At 39.6% G+C, this 17,006-nt stretch overlaps 1 non-coding gene across 1 annotated transcript; it reads left to right on the top strand.

Annotated features, from left to right (window-relative positions):
• Positions 1-15,253: 15,253 nt before the first annotated feature.
• LOC130847292 (U6 spliceosomal RNA) lies at positions 15,254-15,357 on the top strand. Its single transcript, XR_009052068.1, has one exon. It is a non-coding gene; the product is annotated as a U6 spliceosomal RNA (small nuclear RNA).
• Positions 15,358-17,006: the final 1,649 nt, after the last annotated feature.

The following is a 17,006-nucleotide window of genomic DNA, read 5'->3' as shown; positions in this document are numbered from 1 at the left end:
TTTAGCTCAAACATAATAAGGGAAAAGTGACCCAACGTAGCACAAAGACTTTTTCTTCTCCTAAAAGCTCATACCCTCTGACAGTCATGCCTAAGCTACAGGCTGTCAAGGGCACAAAGTGAACTGGGGAATAAAAATTATGCTGTAACTTTAAGAGAGTCAGCTAGGCCAGCAGACACATAGTGTGAAACGTGCATTCATTACCACTTATACTTGAATTGCTTTGTCTTCACAACTAAGCAGGATTTTTGCTTTAGTCATTTGGATAAACTAAAGCTGAATAATTCTAGTATAATTCCTGACTATAAATGATGAAAGTTCTAAAGAGAATCTGTAAGTTTACAGAAACTAATGTTAGATGTACTATACTGTATTTCCTGCCACACCTATGCGTGGCAATGGTGTAGTTTGCCATTTATTTGGTTTGTCTCAGGTCGATAATAATAAACCCCAGAATACTGCTGTGAAATGTTTGTTTATTCATTTTTTTAGGATGCAAAGCATGAAGCCACCATCAAATAAAGGTAATATCCTAATGCAGGGACTCCCCTGGCAGTCCAGTGGGTAAGACTCCAAGCTTTCAATACAGGGGGCGAGGTTTCAATCCCTGGTCAGGGAACTAAGATACCATGTGCCACGTGGCACAGCACCCATCCTTCTGCCCCCCCAAAAGGAAAAAATATATCCTAATGCAAAGGTCAAAATGACAAATGATAGCAGTACTGTTATATGTGCAGACACCAGGTGTCACTGGTGTTGACAGTCTTGTGGCCATCTCACTAAGAGACTGTGTCTTTCAGGGAAGAGCATTTGATACTTGGAGCCAGTCCATCCTAGGACAACCCCAGGGGGTCAAACATCTGCAAATTTTAGTAGCAAATGCAGCAAATAATGCCTCCTGCAGTATTTGTGAATCTGAAGTTACGGGTTGTGTTCTCACATCCTCCTTTCTGAGTTTTGCCTGAGGAGGTCACTGCCTCTGACCCTGGGTTTGGGAGAGAGATTTTCAAACATCTTGTACATTTAGATGCTGCCCCAGAATGCCCCATCAAGACTTTAACAATTTTTCCATCAACTTTATTTTCAAAGGAAACGGTTTAGAAATAGCTATGTGTTCAGCTATTGCCAAGGATATTAGTGAGAAAACCCCTAAAATATGTACAGCTTATGTCATACCATTGCCTAATAAATTAATACAAGAAAAGCGCAAAACCTCATGAATACTTAATGATGACGGGATATTTTATCACACTGTAGCAGTATAAAAATAGTCTGGAAATCTTGCCAGAAATTTTTGGGGACAAAATTCAACAGTTCATTTCACATGCCACACAAATACTATGGGTGCCCAGATGTGGAAAACCTATTTGGATGCCCAGACTGGGGACACCCGGGGTCATCATCAAGACACTGTCTACCAATTTTTAAAACAATTTTCAAGTACACAGAGGTACAAACACTCCTACAGTGTGCTCTATGCGCCCTTTCCTAAATTTCAATAGTGACCAAAATTTTGCAACACTTTTTTGTTTCCTTTAGAAAGCTTCCCAGCTCCCCACTCCCCCCCCCCATTTTTTTTAGAAGTACTAAAAAAAAAAAAAAAAACCCAGACATCATGTCACTTCACCTGTAAATATTGTCCACATGCAACTTTAACTTCTAAGGACTTTTTTTTATTAACCATCATTCCCCCACACCAACAAAATTAGTAATTGCTAAATATTGTCTATATTCATATTTCCAGTCTGTATTCAAATTACCCTGATAGTTTTGAAAATGTTTTTCTTTCTTTTCCTTCTTCTTCTTCTTCTTCTTTTTTTTTTTTTTTGAAATAGAGAATGTTTTTCTATGGCTGGTTTGTTCCAATAAGTATCCAAATAAGATCAATAAAGACAAATACTGCATGGTATCACTTATATGTGGAATCTTAAAAAGTAAAAAAGTCAGACTCATAGAAACAGAGTAGAAAAGTGGTGGCCAGGGGCTGGGGGTGGGAGAAACAGGGAGAGGCTGGTGAAAGGGTAGAAACTTTTAGTTATAAGCTGAAGGAGGTCTGAGGACCTAACATAGACTATGGTGACTGTAGTTGATAACATTGTGTTGTGTAATTGAAATTTGCTAAGAGAATAGAACTTAAATGTTCTCACCAAATACATATATGGTGATGGATGTGTTAATTAAGGCAATGGAGGGAATCCTTTCACAATGTGGGCATATATCAAATCGCGATGTACACTTTAAATGTCTTACAATTTTGTCAATTATACCTCCATAAAGCTGAAAAAATAAGATCAATACACAGCACGCTTTTGTTAGTCTCTTAAGTCTCTCTTATTTTGTAACAGTCCTCCTCCACCCCACTCACTGCGCGATTGATTTGATGGAGAGAATAGCATATCCCAAGTTCTGGATTTGGACAGTTGATTCCTCTGTTGTGGTCTTTGTAAACCAGTATTTAGATCCACAGGCTTGGTGACCTTCAGGGTCAAATATTCCCGGGTGGTGTTGACTACTCCCTGCCCCCAGCCTTGAGGCACCTGTCTGGTCACCCTGCTCTTAGTGTGGCTGATCAGTGGTGCCAGACGGGGTCAGCCTGATTCTCCTTTATAATGATCCCCATCATTTCACTTTTTTTTAACCTTAACTGATGACTGCTGCATAAATTCATTATTTCACTGCAGTTGTCAAAATAACAATTTCCTAATTTTGTCATTTCTGGAATTCCGTTATAAAAAGGGCTCTATCAATTATTTCGGAACCCTGAAATAAGGATTCTTTCTCTGTTTATTGATGCTCAGAATAACCATGTTATTGCACTAGCAACCGTGAAGCTGTCCAGTGTGGGGCGCTTTGGGGTATCATTATGAATGCATGTATACGATGTATTTTAATCCATTGCGGTTACTATTTTTATGCTAAAGCCATCACATCCTAGGCTGGCAGGAGCTCTTCAAGTTGTCTCCTATGTCCTTTTGACATGATCCAATTCCTCTTTGATAGACTTCTTCTTTTTCTGGTTGCACTAAGACCTCCCGGGCTCATCTTACACACTTGCTGGACCTAACAGCAATTATTTCTCCAAGAGTCCTTGGTTCTTGTTAGTAGGAAATCTGACCACCAAAATTTGACTTTTATAAGAAATATTGCCCTTGCGTCATGGGCATAAACATTGCACATAGTATCTTTTATTTTTTCAAAACTCCCAAAGTATTTGAAAAAGCTAGACATATAAAACCTTAAAGTGGACCTTTCAAGGTTTGGCGGGCGAGCCAATCTGTTACTTCTGTAACAATTTAAAAATTTTATGTACACTTACAGATAGCATGTATAAGTGTTTTCATTTATGCCTTCATAAATTTTATTTAATTTTTTTTTTGCTTTCGTGAAACAGGAAAGACGTACACCAATGTTCACTCAGCAATTTCAAAATGTGTGCCCAATATGGTTTAAGGGATGATATTTTTTTTTTAAATAATGGCTTTATTGAGATATAATTCCCATAACATACAGCTTATTTAAAGTGTACAATTCAGTAGGGGATGATGTTTTTAATCAAACAATTATCTTTTCTTAATTTTATGGATTTGAAAAATCATTTTTTAATCTGCTTTTCTTAAGCTAGTATTTCTATAGTGGAACATTCAGTGCTAATTTCTGAAATGTAGGTTTGAAGTAGGTTTTTAGCTATAATTTAGAAGCCTAAACGTGCAAAGACCTCTATTTTGTCTAAATAGCTTTCAAAATAGTGCAATTCCTCAGTCAAATAACACTGGAATCTTTCGTATTATTAGAATCTGCTTAAATCTCTAGGTTCTATTCACTTCAAGGTGCAAAAGTCTCCACATAAATCTGTCTTTTTTTTTTTTTTCTTTACTTATTTTGATTACTTGAGCTCCAGTAGGTATATTCTAAGACTTAGTGTTACTTAGGCCCTTAGGCACCTGGGGCCAGTGCAGTGCTAATCAGTGTTTTGGAATAAAAGTGCCAAAGAATTTATTTACAAAACAGAAACAGACTCACAGACTCAGAGAATGAACTTATGGTTACCAGGGGAAAGGGTAGGGGATGAGGAAGAATTAGGGAGTTGGGATTGACAGGTACACACTGCTGTATTTAAAATGCTTCCCTGGTGGCGCAGTGGTTAAGAATCTGCCTGCCAATGCAGGGGACATGAGTTTGAGCCCTGGTCTGGGAAGGTCCCACAGACCACGGAGTAACTAAGCCCGTGTGCCACAACCACTGAACCTGTGCTCTAGAGCCTGTGAGCCACAACTATTGAGCCCACGTGCCACAACTACTGAAGCCTGTGCGCCTAGAGCTTGTGCTCTGCAACAAGAGAAGCCACTGCAATGAGAAGCCTGTGCATCGCAATGAAGAGTAGCCTCCACTCACCACAACTAGAGAAAGCCGGCATGCAGCAATGAAGACCCAATGCAGCCAATAAATAAAAAGCAAATAATAAATAAATAAATAAATAACAATAAAACAACTATTTGAAAAAAAAATAAAATGGATAACCAACAAGGACCTACTGTATAGCACAGGGAACTCTGCTCAATATTCTATAACAACCTAATTGAGAAAAGGAATTGAAAAAGAATAGATACATGTATGTGTATAACTGAATAACTTTGCTGTTCACCTGAAACTATCACCACATCGTTAATCAACTATACTCCAATATAAAATAAAAAGTTAAAAAAATATTATTTAGGAAAGTGTTACAATATTGTTTTCCCATTCAAGTATGTTTCTCCATCCACTCAAATGTTTTTCATTTTCTTTATTAAAACTTTATAATTTTCTTAAAAAAAAAAGTGCCAAAAAATCTCATGAGCTCACCCAACCTTAGAGGATACAGATGAGGGAATACCGGGGTGGATGGGAGAAGAAGCGGTTTCCTCCTCTGGTCCTCTCTCCGTTTGATTTCAGCTCTGGGGTACTGGCTGGTGCAATTCAAGTCCTGAAATTGGCCTCACTGGATATGGGCTGACTTTCTCTCACTTTTACTGCCCTTTGACTCATACGGGCCATTCATTTTTAGGTTTTATGTATAGCACTTTTCATTATCAAATAGGGTCTCTTGTGGCCTTCTGGAAATACTTGTCAAATTAGAGAGGGTTTGTTGCTACCTTCTCTTATGCAATAAAAGCAAGCCTTATACAACACTTAATCTGTAGGCCAGACACAGTTTTAAGCACTTCACATAGATCAGCTCACAACCACCCAGTGACAAGGATGCTGTTATCAGCCTCATTTTATAGATAAGAAAATTGAGATACCTAGAAGAGATTAAGTAACTTGCCCAGCATCCCACAAACAGTTAAGGGTAGGGCTGTGATTCGAACCCAGGCAATGTGGTTCCCACTAGTCTCTGAGCCACTCAATTTGATGCAGAATTAACTTCTGTGAACTGGAGCCATGAGGGGTTAGAAAGACAGGGGTCTTTGTCTTTGGAAGGTCTGGAACTGTGATAATAGTATAAAGCCATTCTCTGTTACTATAATGGAGTGAATTTCTTTCTAAAGGAAACAAAGTAACAAATATGTAGGTGTCTGATAAATAAAATGGATACTTAAGGTTGTCCTTGAAGGAAATAAAGTGGAAAATTATATGCTATCATTATAGTGACTGTGTCCTACACCCATTGAAGTTTCTGGGATACAGTTTGAGAGAATACCAAAATAAATAGTGAAAGGTACGCACCAAATGAAAAGGTATTCATATTAGAAAGTATGGACTAGACTCTGGACGAATCACAATGTATAAAGAAATATTCTCACCCAGAACCAGGAAGCTGGGAGTACCACGACCTATATAGAAAAGCTGATCTGTTCTCCCCACCGGACCCTGATTTCTACATGCTATTCTCTACACAACTAGAAGTTACTGAAGTCAAAACAGAAAGCCTTCTGGCCCTGAAGCAGAGTGGAGATGCAGGAAATTGACGCGCTTTCCCACAGTCCTGCACATCTTTCTGCCGATTTTTCTAAGGATCAGCGTGAAGTCGCCCCGGCGTGCCATGGGGTCCTGTGGCACTGAAATACCTGGTGTCGATGAGGCAGAGACCACCAACCTCAAGCCAGGCTTGGGACCCAGGTCTCTGAAGGTGAAAGGTCACAGCCTCACCTCACAACACCACCTTGGGTCTGTTTCTTATTACCAAATAATTTCCAGAAGGTTTCCCAGGAGCAGCACCGAGGGAAGGCGGCTCTGAGGAGGAGAAGCAGTGGCCTCTGTGCAGCATCTTTTCAGTGACTGAGAGTGAGGAGGGCCGTGGGGTCAGGAGGAAGCTGGCCGTCTCCCCGTCCTGGCACCAGGACAAGAGTGGCTGTTGGAATGACCTGGCCACCCCTCAGAGGACACAAGCTCATTGTGAGGAGTTAGGAGGAAACGAAGTTTCGGACATCAGAAGGGCCGCTGCGTCTCAGAAGCCGCTGGCTGGAGCCTTGGGCAAGCCAGTCCCCCAAGAGGAGAGGTGCAAACCACATCCACGGACCTGAGGTGAAGGACCACCATTAAAAATAAGTAAGAAACTCCAAATGTGTAAATCCGATATAAGCCAAACCATATGGCATAAAATGAAAACATTTTCTCCCCATACGTTTGGTCACATTGTTTCCTGGTAGATTGTATCCACAGGAAGGTATTAACACACCTTGGGTCCCGGAGCTTCTCCCCTGATCCATGACCTTGATAAGACGCCCAGCTCAACGATGCTCTCACAGTTTGTGCAGCTCTGTGTGTGAGAGAACCTTGTGCGTGTAGAAGTGCTAAAATCCCAGGGTAACACCTCATACATTAGCGGCCTTCCATGCCGAACAAAGTCATTTTTCAGACAAGTCATAAAGTAGCCTAAAAAACAAGTGTTGCAGTGTTTGCTCCAAATGAGGCAGTGGCCGGGGGACCGCCTGCCCTGACATCATTTCTGACACGGCCTGCGCAGGTTTGCTATCTGATTAGGGCTCCCGCCACCGTGGTGCCAGACTCCCTCCTGAAGTGAGGTGGTGGAGGGAAATTAATGTGTCAGACTTACCAGAAGGTGAGAGCGTCTGCTGCAAGTTTCCTTCGGAGAGCTTCAGCTGGAATTGCCTTTGATTCTTTTGAAGAGGATCTTTTGAAGCTATTTACAGTGTTTGGTAGTAGGTGAAGATGAGCTTCCAACAGGAAACTCAGCCAGCATCAGAAGTGAAGGTGACCAGGAGGATGCAGATGTGCAGTGATGTTTATGTAAAAATGTGATCAAATAGCTGACTTGCTGAAAGGATGCTCCGTGGTCTCCCGGGAAACCAAAGCAGCTGTATCCCTTTATCCCTAAAGGCTGAATTTTCACTTGGCTGAGCCCTTGACCCACCACCTGGTTCCAGAGAATCATAACCTCTCTCACTGTCAACTTATTTACCTTAAACAATAAGAGAAATGCTATACACTTCACTGACGCATGGGAAAATTGGGTAGAAAAATACCAAAATGTGTTTTGAGATTGTTTGATGAAAGGATGATATATATACATAGGTGTTATTTCTGTAATGTGTTCTTTTCTCCCCCTCCTTCTCCCAGCCTGTCAGCTGCTACATACATAAAACTTATCACGACTCCCAACCCTCTTCATTTCCACTTTCCGGGCAAACTTTTGGATCTGTAGATGGAAGACTCTGCAGTGTCCCTTTGCTTTATTCAGTTGAGGCAATGCACTCAAGAGAATTTTGCAGACCTTAAAGTCAGACAGAAATATCAGTTCCTATTTTCTTTTTTTAATTGAGAAAATATAGCATAAGAATGCATCCGTTGCATCAGACAAATCTGGACTTGAATCTTGGCTTTGCTACTGACACACGTGTATAGCACGCACACATGCATTGACACATGCATACACATGTGAGCAAATATAGTCACACATACATACACACAAACACAGATGTTCCCACTTGTGTCAATTTGGGGCCAGAAGACTGGGTTTGAATTCTGCCTTCACTACAAAGCAGCTGTGTAACCTTGAATAAAAGACTAAAGGTCTGTGCCTCTGTCTCCTCATCTGTAAATCAGGAACAATAATAGTAGCCATCTCACACCCTTACAAGATGGTCATAAAGATTAAATCAACAAGCTACTCAGAACAGTGCTTGGCACCTAGTAAATGCTACATATTTATATGCTATTCACATCAAGGGGAGAAACTCAGCACAGTTAGAAGAGAGAATTCTTTCCCAGCACGGCTTTTAATGCAATTTTCCACGTGCAATGGGGAGATGGGAACATCTTACGTGAATTAACAAAAATTTTAATGGGTCCGGTCATCTTAATACCGCACACAGAAAGACTGTGTAGTTTTCGTAGCAAATGTCAGGCTTTTCTGGTTTACCCACAGGGGGAGTCAGGCCTGTGCGCCAGTGACTTTCAGGTGAAATGCGAGACCACAGCCGGTAAACACTGTAAGAGCCTCAAGGTTCGTTTCAAGCTGTTCTCCTAAGAGTTTAATGGAGGCAATTATCTGCCTTCTCAGAAATCTGGATTGGCTGGGGCCTCTCAATGTGAAAGAAAGTAGGCCTTACGGTTTAATATCTGCTTTCCTGAGTGATGGAATATGCACGGTCACCATTCTCGTTGGGGCTCTATTTCCCTGCATGTCAACCCCTTAGTATAGCTGTATCATTTTGTGTTATATTTAGAGTTATGTTAGGTTCATGCGAACTGTTTCAAAATGTTTATTGCTTCTCAGATTCTCTCTAATTATGATGTACTTCAGACAGATAAACAGACCTTGATGTGGACTTTTGGGCTGAATAATCAGCCCCTTGGAGGTGCTAAAAGAAGAGTGAGGAATGTGTACTAAGTGGTGTAACACTGGAGATTTAAAGAAGCACTAACTCCCAAAGTAACAACCTTGGTTATTAATTCTGAATCACTCTTCCTCACAGCCCATCCTCACCTTGGTTTCCAGCAGGCTTGAAGAGAGATGTTCTATCAACTTGTAGTGAAACTTCCTATTTGTTAAAAAAAAAAAAAAAGGCAAAAAAAAAAAAAAAAGCTCATTGACATACAGTGCATAACGCTGGCTCTATATGATAGTTTAATATGTAAATCTTTGCACTTTTGATTTCTAAATGGAAACTTGTTTCTGAATTCTCTCTTCTAGAACCCACTGCTGAAGACCTTCCTTAAAGGTTCACATCCCTTCACTTTGATTCATGGAGACATGGCATGCGTGCCTTCCCCCAACTGTAAATTTTTAGTCATGTTTTCAACTCGTCAACTGCTTCTAATTTTTATCCAGGAGTGAGCTCCTCAAAGTTTTTAGGTAAATACAATAAATACTTATGTTTACCCAAATAACCATTTCAGGTTATAGCTTAAACATTTATATTCAAACAAAACTTTAAAAAGTGTTGAAATGGGGGGACTTCCCTGGTGGTGCAATAGTTAAGAATCCGCCTGCCAGTGCAGGGGACGCAGTTTCGAGCCCTGGTCCGGGAAGATCCCACATGCCGTGGAGCAACGAAGCCTGTGCACCACCGCTACTGAGCCTGTGCTCTAGAGCCCAAGAGCCACAACTACTGAAACCCACGTGCCTAGAGCCCGTGCTCTGCAACAAGAGAAGCCACTGCAATGAGAAGCCTATGCACCACAACAGAGTAGCTCCCGCACGCCACAACTAGAGAAAGCCCTTGCGCAGCAATGAAGACCCAATGCAGCCAAATCAATCAATCAATCAATCAATCAATCAATACAAATATTTTTTTAAAAGTGTTTAAATGGGAAGAAATGATGGACAGGAAATCCATTTTTGGATGACCTATGACGTCTCAGGCACTACTCTTTATTTGAATTATTTTACTTAATCCCACACAAGCATGTGAGATATGAAGTTATAAGGATAAGGAAACCAAGGAATTGTTGAAACTCAGCAAACTGCACTCATTGTAAGGGTTAGAGATGAGATTTTATCCTACATATAAATAACTAAATATTCTGTTTTTCTAATATAGGTCTTGATTAATATTTCAAGCATACTATTTATTTTTTGTATTTTTTCTTCAATCAACAGAATTTATTAAGGACTGAGTATATGCGCAGTCTACGCATTGTGACAGGCACTGGAAAAATGAAAAGTCTGATTCCCATCTTCAAAGATGGGAATTTAGTTGGAAAGAGAAAACATACAACCCACATCTTCAATAACCACATCACTCTATAAAGCAACGTGGACCAGACAAATAGGAGTAAAGACAACTAGGTTAGTTCCCACTTATGGAAAACCTCCTGGAAGAGGGGTGAATTAAACCAGGCCCTTGAGGATGGGCAGGAATATATTGGGAGGCGGCAAGATCTATCACCAGCCTGGGGGTGGCGCTCAGCATACTGCATTCAGGGGACAGCAGGAAGGTCCCCCCACTAGAGACGTGCTCAAATCCAAGAGTTGTGAGAGGGTGGAGGGTATAGGACCAGTTTGACCAGGACTGGAATGATAGGTAGGAAGTCTGGCCTTAATGATATAAACACAGAAGATAATACTAGAAATTTATGAGCACTAGTGTATCTTAATGATGGAAGTATTTAAAAATATTGTGGGCCCAAAAGGGACTAAAAAATGATGATGCAGTTTAGAGGATAATTGGGGCAATTTAGGCTCGAGGTGAAAAATCTGGTTCAAGATGATACTGTACGTATAAACGGGGGGCGGGGAATAGAATCTGGTGATTCATTAAAACTATGAGATCTTGTGGAAAGTTCCAGTGGTAATTGTTTGATCTGGAAAAATGGTTTTGCAATTTATTTGATTTTACAGGAGAACCGTGTTATCTAATCCAATTGGTACTGGTGTTTGGTTGCACAATCAAACAGTTAGAGGAATCATTAAGAAATGATATTAACGTGGTTTGAATATTTTAGTTATTTTGAAAACATTCATTGCATAAGTGTTCATGCATTTACTGTTATTTGCTTCAATTCCAAGCCTTTTCTTTGATGGATATGTTCATCGGAGTTCTAAATCATCCTTGTATAAGTCACACCCTTAGGGCATTACTTACAATTTCAGGCTGTTTTTCTTCCAATGGATTAAAGACTGTTAGAAACCAATATGATCAAAACATTCATCTCCATGTTGATTTCCCTCCCAGTCTCTCAAAGTTATCTCACCTACGCCACATCCAACAGCAAGCATTTCAGTGGCAGCTTTATTAAGTCTTTACAAACGAGTCCCTCTAGTTTTCATAGAAAGATATCTTTCTTTTTGCTTTCGTTGATTTATATGATCTCTAACTATAGTACATACATACAATAACAAATACAACGGCCATAAATAGGTTTAGAAATAGCACAGCCGACTCTCGGTTTAAATGTGACCCAACTAGCATCCACAAGAGCGCAGACGAAAGCTCCCAGGTGGGCTGGGAGGTTTCGCCGGCTCCCAGCAGCAGTCACTGTGTTGTTTGATGGCATGCGGCATCAGTTAATCCAGCGAGTTAGCAGAGCAGAGACGGGTGAAGAGCTTGTATTGTTCTGTACAGAACACCATCCTCTAAAAGCTAAATGGTAACTGATATTTATCGAAGTCACTGTGCATATTAACAAGGAGCCTGGCATGAAGTGTTCTTCGTTTTATAACAAGAGTACAGCTTGACGTTAAATATATAGACCTGAAGCATTTTCTTTTGGGGAACTTCCAGTTCAATAGGGAGTAAATGCCAAGTCTAACAATTTTGAAATTTGTAGCAAAATCGAGGCAGCAAGCCGATAAGAAATGAGATAGAGCTTGACATTATAAGGTAAACGTTTAAAAAATGTATTTAAGCTGCCATTTTATCCATTTTGCACATGCTTTAGAGGTTAATCCACACGAACACCTATTGATTTTTTTAAACTGTATTTTTTCCAACATTTATAAACTTATGAAATATTTACTTCCAAGACCCACTTCAGGAAATATTTTTTTAGTGCTTTCAGAAATGTGAAATAAGTAGATGATCCTAGTTTCCTAAGTAAATGAAGTCAAGCCAAAAAGTTATCACTAATTTCCTTGAAGTCGTCCATCAGGTCAATAAAAGCAAAGATTATAATGAAGCATAAGATATTTAATCCAAGTATCTTATGCTTCACTGTAGTTAATCCACGTTATCCTTTGACACGATACCCCTCTATCTGTTCTCCCATCTCACTCTTTTATTTTTTATTTTGAACACAGTGGGCAATCTCCTGCTGAGAAGCAGCATCCCGAGAGACATGTTTGTTTTTGTTTTCATTTTTGTTTTTTATTGGGGTGTAGTTGTTTTACAATGTTGTGTTAGTTTCTACTGCACAGCTAAGTGGAGTTCCCTGTGCTATACAGCAGGTTCTTAATAGTTGTCTATTTTATACATATTAGTGTGTATATGTCAATCCCAATCTCCCAATTCATCGCCACCCCCATCCCCTGCTCTCCCCACCTCACTCTCTTTTAAATCTAAGACTTTCATTGATAGATCTGAAGGGCAGAGCCTCGACCACATGCCAGCTCCTACTGCATGGTAGCCTGGATAAGTCCATTCCTGGCTCCCACTTCAGCATTCCATGTCCATAAATTAGAAATCACCCAAACACAGGGTGTTAAAATTTACAGATTGTGACAACTGAACACTGTAGCTGATTTCAAATCCTGCCATCACTTGCCAAAATTAATCTTTTTCAAGGGTAAAGGATATAAATGTGAATATCTCAACTCTCTATTTTAAAATATCTTCAAATTCATCAGACTGAAATATCTTTAAGAAAATCAATAGAAGGAGCCTTGCATGCATTCATCATGGGAGATTACCTCCACCATAGTTCACTTTTCAAACACTTCTGTGTGATAACCATGTCCCACCTAGTGTTTTATAAATTGAGCGATCCCCAACAATCCATTTTGGTGGGTATATTTCATTTAGTGAGCATCAGGATAGCCATTTACAGCTTTTAGGTCTCTCAGAGATTTTTAATTATGACAGGATGGGTAGGCATGCAATGTAACGCCAAAACCCAGTCATACATTACTTGTACTTAAGAAGCAGGGGAGTTTGGAGCTGAGTACTTTAGCTGATAAAGCACACATTTTTCACCTACCAGACCTCAGCTCCACTTGGCTCTGATTTCTTGAGTAAATTAATTTTGTTCTATCAACGATGCTACCATTAGTTGATAGTCCAGGAGGTAATAGATGCCATGCATATTTCACCCTTCATTGGCTTCTTGGTGTTTCTGACCACGGGCCGAATCTAAAAAGGAGATATTTTGGATGTGCTTGGAGACTCACTACCTTTAGCTTTAGCTCAGAAACTGAATTGTTCGTAGTTTTGAGCAGGACCTGAGAGACTGTTGGGGTGATTATTCTAATTTCTATAAGGGAAAAAAAAATATTAGCAGATTTAACTGAAGTGCCCCATATTCACTGAATTGAGAATAACTTTGTGTTTCTAATGTTAACTTTGTGAGGACACAAATTACTTTCAGAGTTCTAGTGTTATGTGTTTGCCTCCCACTCAGGCCTGGAAAGTCCCTCAGGTTAGGATGAAAGCCTAATGCCTGGTGCAGTGTTTAGAATGTAGTTTGTGCTTAAAAGACGGTGGTGGGTTGGGGTGGGAAAAGAGGTCTGATTTTTGTGAGGATCAGATGAACCCACGAAGAACATTATCAAAGAGGGTTTGGGAATTAATGGTCAAACAACAGGATACAAGAATTAAGCCTCTAAAAAGATAATACAAGAAGCTTTCTAGGAGTACCTCAGATAGACAAGAAACTCATGCAGAAATAAGAAATAATCAGATGTCTATGCTTTTTTCCTGGGCTGCTGATTGAGTGGAAGCTGAGAGTACATTTTTTTTTTTTCAGTGAACTAACAGGTTTTTAATGTCATTTCTTTTTTTAAATTAATTTTTATTGCAGTATAGTTGATTCACAATGTTGTGTTAGTTTCTGCTGCACAGCAAAGTGAATCAGTTTTACATATACATATACCCCTCTTTTTTAGATTCTATTCCCATATATGTCATTACAGTCTCTGAAATAAGTGGTGCTGGGAGAACTGGACAGCTACATGTAAACGAATAAAATTAGAACATTCTCTAACACCATACACAAAAATAAACTCAGAATGGACCTAAATATAAGACCAGATACGATAAAACTCTTGGAGGAAAACATAGGCAGAACACTCTCTGACATACGCTACACTTTGGGGTGAGTGCTTTTAGGGTCTACACAAATATTCCCATCTCTGCCTGGGGAAAGCTTATAACAAGTTCTTCGAATGTGGGAAATTAGGAAACTAAAAGAATAAGATCACCCACCCAGGAGTCATTATCGAGGGGAGAGAACTCAGCTGTGAAGTTTTTGGGACCTTTAATAACCGGTTGTAAGGACAGAAGAAAACCCGTGGTCTATCCCAGTGACACACCTTCACTACAGGGCTGGCCATGAGGGGCGGGACTGCCATTATTTCCAACCACAGGCTACACTTGGGCTTGATCTGCAGATAGTGTGACTCACCAATGTAGTGGAGAAGGGGCTATACCTTCCTCCACTAGATAGGAGGGTCTATACTGGCTGAATGTGACATTAACAACCCACCATGGGTTGAGTGAAGAGAAGTTCCATGGGCAGCAGCTGGAGGAAGTTATTTACCTCCAGGGAGAATGCGTCAGCCACTTGGGTTCTATCTGGGAATAGGGATGGCCTTTCAGGGCAAAGTCCAATGATGCTTCTGACCTCCAACCTGTTCAGGTCCACTTTTTTCATCGTAAATGACTGAAAGTGAGGAGGCATATTTAGGGACAACATCCTGATACAATCGTGTTTTAGAATTTTAAAGTAGTATTAGTAATTCTGATCGCTTTAGGTCTTAAAATATGTACAGTTTTACCGAGTAGAGACATAATTAGTCATAATTCGCTTCTGGTCATCAGCAGAGCTGGGGGTAGCGTAAGGTGAGTGAGGTGGTGGTCCTGGTGATCAAGAGGTCAGGTAAATGACACAAGCTAGGAACATTATCTCTCCTAAACTTTTCAGGTAAGTATTGCCAAATCTAGTTAACTGGAAAAGAGGGAGAGGTGAGACAGGTTTCAGAGAGAAGAGTGATGTGACCAATATAGAAAGCATTCTGTTTTGACTTGATTGTAAGAGATAACTTTTGGGAAGTCAGAGAGAAGAGATGAAAGAAAGATGTTTAATTCCTGAAAACTTTTCTGTCCTATTTGAAATGTGAATATTTTCTTAGAGAAAGAAAGAAAAAAAAAATGTCGTGCTCACTTCGGCAGCACATATATTAAAATTGGAATGATACAGAGCAGAGTAGCATGGGCCCTGCACAAGGGTGACACACAAATTCGTAAATTCGATTTTTTTTAGATTGAGAGTTTGGGATGAGTAGATGCAAACTATCACATATAATATGGGTGGACAACAAAGTCCTACTGTATAGCACAGGGAACTGTATTCAATAACCTGTGAAAAACCATAATGGAAAAGAATATAAAAAAAGAAGGTATGTATGTGTATAACTGAGTCACTTAACTGTACAGCAGAAATTAACACAACTTTGTAAATCAATTATACTTCAATTAAAATAAATAAAAGAAAGAAAAAATAAATAAGAAAAAAGTTGATATTGATGACACATTGAAATGAAAATGTTTTGGATATATTGGGTTAAATAAAATATATTAATAAAGTAAAAAAAAAGCTAGTAAAAGTCACTCTGCTAAAGAATGTAATTCCCCTAAATCACAGCACCCATATTTTGAAAATTTTTTAAACGCATGGTTCACAAAATAATTAATAAGCTGGAAACTGTGACAGAGTGTGGATCCCGAAAAGAGAAAAGCTCTTTAAAAAATATTCTAGAACATTTCTCCATGTATTGTTCATATTGTGTTTTCCTATCTGTTCTGCCCTCGGTTTACTTGAATTAGGTAGCAAAAGGATATTTGATTGTTAGATTTCTGCCCTAAGGTTAACGAGTAATGTTTGTGATCTGAAACAGGTATATTACATTGATAGTGTCAGGAATGCCACCCGCTGTGCAAAAAAGGTGTCAAAATGCCAATAACCAAGTGTGTGGGGAAGGTGGTAGGGACTATATCTGTCACTCGGTGGGCAGATCATAAACTCTTAATAAGTGGCACTTGGGCTGGGAAAGCCTCATAATTCGTCCACACATGTCTTTTCCTCTGCACCACCAAACCCCATCAACTTGCAGCCTGCGGCTTTAAACGTTTCCCTGGACAAATCTCAAGGTATTTCTTTCTGACTCCCCTGTAACTAGGTGGAGAAGAGAGGAATCTCCTTTGCTTTCAAAAGTTTATTTTAAAGCTCCAATGCAGCTCACCCATTTTCATCTTTTTAAAAATAAATTACACCTATGAATCTTTAAAAATGACATGCCCTTTTACATGTATTGAATCACAAGCTTGCATTTAAACCTCCCGATGAAAGCTCTGAATCACGATGGCCTTCAGAACCAGCTCATAGAATTTCTAATCCAGTTACCTTCTTGGCAGCTGTAAATACTACCCCGCTTGTCTGGTTTTAAAGTGGACTTAAATATTTTATGTGGTTTTTTTTTTTCCAAATTAACATTCATGATAATTTACAAAAATATTTCCTTCTTTCTCTCAAATTCAATATTTATTTAATGCATACTACATGCCAGGCAGAATTTTAGGGTTTGAGTTACTAGTAAAAAGAACAGATGTGTTTGAAAAGTTTGCTTTTGCATAATTCACTAATGGATTTTGGCTAGTTTCATACATGGACAATTTCCAGTTACCGTATCACTGGAATTCAGTGCAATCAGATCACTGTGATCTTTTGTTGGAGAACAGCCGTGACAATTATTAACTGCATTATTCTTGTCCAGCCACCGGGCATAGTGTTTCTTTACCCATCAGATTCAAGGGGACAGTCCTTGCTCCTTGTCCTCCACTCTATCACCTGCCAGTCAAATAATTAGTCTACCCACCGTACCTTGAATAACTATGATTCAGAACCTCCAC

This window comes from Hippopotamus amphibius, chromosome 2 (genome assembly GCF_030028045.1).
Source record: "Hippopotamus amphibius kiboko isolate mHipAmp2 chromosome 2, mHipAmp2.hap2, whole genome shotgun sequence".
Classification (NCBI taxonomy): domain Eukaryota; kingdom Metazoa; phylum Chordata; class Mammalia; order Artiodactyla; family Hippopotamidae; genus Hippopotamus; species Hippopotamus amphibius.
Note: the sequence above shows the minus strand (reverse complement) of the source record. Positions and strands in the feature narration are given on the sequence as shown.